Source organism: Eptatretus burgeri, chromosome 1 (genome assembly GCF_056783735.1).
Source record: "Eptatretus burgeri isolate ZD-2024b chromosome 1, Ebu_testis_v1, whole genome shotgun sequence".
Classification (NCBI taxonomy): domain Eukaryota; kingdom Metazoa; phylum Chordata; class Myxini; order Myxiniformes; family Myxinidae; genus Eptatretus; species Eptatretus burgeri.
Window position 1 is genome coordinate 100,916,637 of NC_140961.1, and position 3,147 is coordinate 100,919,783.

Consider the following 3,147-nt stretch of genomic DNA (forward strand, 5'->3'; position numbering starts at 1 on the left):
TTCTGGTAAAACTACCAAAATCACGAATCACTGCTCACCTTCACTCTTTCATTCCTCTTTTTTACTGCCTTTGAAATAAACTCCCTCACTGTATTCAATCCTTTTCTTTCCTCCAGGCCTTCAAAACAGCTGTTCACCACCACCTCTTATCATCCCCCATCCAAATCCTCGATCCTTTCTACCCCCAATAATCCACCCCAGCCCACCTACTTCAAATTCCCTGCTTTCCTTCCTGAAAGTCCATGTAATGTCCATCTTGTATTCCCCATGTTCCCCACCCCATCCCTCTCCCTTCCACAGACCTAATGTCTCTTTTGCCCACTGTTTTGTCCTTCCCACTCCAGCCCCTCTCGTCTCATGCCCCCCCTTGCTGTGCATTGTGCGTGAGCTCTCACACGAGCCTCGACAAGGCAGACAAAAAAAAATTAAAAAATACACCTATTTTGGGGGCTACCACCCCCTACATTCATCCCCTTTGATCCTGATTATTATTTTTTTTTATGTCATGAACAAACTTTGGTACATCATGGGTGATGAAGGTTGTGATCAAGTTTCATCAAAATTACATGTGTTGTTTCAGAGCAGAAGCTGCATGTGTTTGTGGATGGATGAACGGATGGACTGATGGACTGACAGACCGATGACATGCCATCCCATAAGCTCCCTGCAACTATGTTCCAGGGGAGCTAAAAAAAACTCAATGCATCCCGAGAATGTACCTTCCAAGATGAGAAGGAAGTGGTGGCCGTAATGAACTCAACCAAGTTCATAGAATGACAATTGTGGGATTGCCTAAATACGTGAAAATTGCAACAGATTACCGGATCCAATTTGGAAGCAAACCTGAAGACAACCAACCAGAGAAGGTGTACCTAACCCACCTATCAAATCATTTCCAATGACAGGCATGAATGGAAGATGTCACACAAGAAACCCAAACAACAACAAATACAGCCCCAACAATTGCAAAAAAAGACAAAAGAAAAATATAAAATGAAACATCAACAGATATACACTGACAACTGGGAAAACAATAAAAGAGCAGGAGGTATCAAAAAAAGTGTTGGACATATTGGGAATAGACAAAGAAGCTTTGTGGAATGGCTAAGAAGAGGTCAGCTTAACTGGGATGGAGAATGAATCATGAAAGATGCCCAAGACCATGGACATCACACCAATGGCTTTAAGAAAATGGCAGGACTGAGTAAATCAGGCAAGTGTAGGTTCTGCAAGGGAGAAACAGAAAGTATGAGCCACCTCCTATTGGGATGTAAAAACAAAAAACTCATGTCAGAGCAGCTGTATACCCAAAGGCACAACAAGGTATGCAGAGTAATCCACTGGCATATCTGCAAAAGTCTCGATATCCCAGTTCCCAAAAACTCATGGAAACATGAACCAAAAGCAATGATTGAAAAGAAGGAAATAATGCTCATGTACGACCTAATGTTCCCTTGAGCGTGAACATAGAAATCAAAGCATTGCAACTGGATATAGTCCTGTGGTACAAAAAAAGAAAAGAAGGCATTGCTAATTGAGGTTGGAAAATGCTACAGATCTCTTACCACCAGACCAACATGCTTCAAAAATAGTTTCTTTTTTTAACAACAGTAAGGACTCAGAACACTCAGTTTTAGCACTTAATTGTTAATATTCAGCCAATATATTGACACGCTTGATTTGCCAATCTGCATTTACCGGCTCCTGTAAAGAGTATGTGTAATCTGTCTGCTTTGTTTTACGTACTGTAAAATGACGTATGATTGTTGATTGCTGCAATGCGCAAAAGCAAATTCCTATCAACCGAGGTTGACTGGCAATACAAATCTTGAATCTTGAAGAGTTCTCAAGTGTTCTTAAATTGGTGGCCGTTGTTGAGAAATTGTGGGTGGAGTCAGGTGAATTGTCCAACCAACGGGTGGAACTCGCACACATGCACAGATGCACGTAGGAACGCATGTATGGACACACGGAGGGCTCCTTTTATGGTACAGACAGGGCTGGATTTACTTGCTTGTAGGCCCCAGGCCAAACCTTATCAGTGCCCCCCCCCCAAAGAAAAAAAAAAAATATATATATATATATATATATATATATATATATATATATATATATATATATATATATATATATATATATATATATATATATATATATATATCGTAATATTGTAATGTAAAAAAAAAGGAATTACAACATAATGTAACACATCAATAATTTTTAATCAAATTAGTTCCATATTAAGTACATCAAAGTAAATCAAGTTCCATATCATGTACATTTACACATTGGAATAATGGAAACTTTCTCTTTTGTGAGCCACTCATATATTTCTTCTGGGCCGACATAATTAATCTATCTCATGAGAATCCCCAAGATTCCAAGAATAATCTGTAAGCATAAAGTAATAATAAGTTAGTTCAAGTCTAGTATAAGAGATACCAATATCACAAAATAAGAACACAAAAACACACGTAATATAACAATAAAGTCCACTAAATACAACACGTAATGTATATAATCTACAGAGCCAAAAGAAGAAGAAGAAGATGTATATAATCTACAGATAGACAGATAGATGGTGGGAAACGGGCATTTAAAAATGTACTGTTATATATTTCGTTACCTTATTTTATTTTATTCATTTTACTATAGGGCCTCTAGCCTACTCCTTGGCCGATCAGAGAACCCACAAGTCCTCGGTGGGCCCCCAGTTACTGGTGGGCCCTAGGCCAATGGCCTATGTTGCCTATTGGAAAATCCGGCTCTGCGTACAGATGAGTACCGACAGTAAAACAGGTGCAAGTTGGTACAGTAAGTCATGGGGAAATAATAAATTTGAACCTGTGAACACAACTTATGACAAAGAAAACAGCACATGGCTTGCAAGTGTGAGGTTTGCAACAAATGCGAGCTTTTCGTGCCAACAACAGATAATCCAAAATTATTTCATCCACATGTATAACAGCGAGAAATAGGAGATTGCGTGATCTAAAGGGAATTTTCATCTCTGTTTCTTCTTCATTTAACTTTGCTGTTTTCATGCCTACTTTACAGTGCAATTATCGATTACAGGGTTTTCACAGAATGTTTGGTTGTGACATATCGTTTTGAAAAAGATTCAGAATTTTACTGACTTTGCAAATA

The 3,147-nt window shown here is 38.6% G+C and overlaps 1 protein-coding gene across 1 annotated transcript in view; it reads right to left on the reverse strand.

Annotated features, from left to right (window-relative positions):
- Nucleotides 1-250: 250 nt before the first annotated feature.
- Nucleotides 251-3,147, reverse strand: part of LOC147035063 (E3 SUMO-protein ligase KIAA1586-like) — a 20,064-nt gene continuing 17,167 nt past the window's right edge. The window contains exon 3 of the mRNA XM_085893251.1: nucleotides 251-1,226. The gene's annotated coding sequence lies outside the window, so the exon portion shown is untranslated. The remainder of the gene's footprint in view (nucleotides 1,227-3,147) is intronic.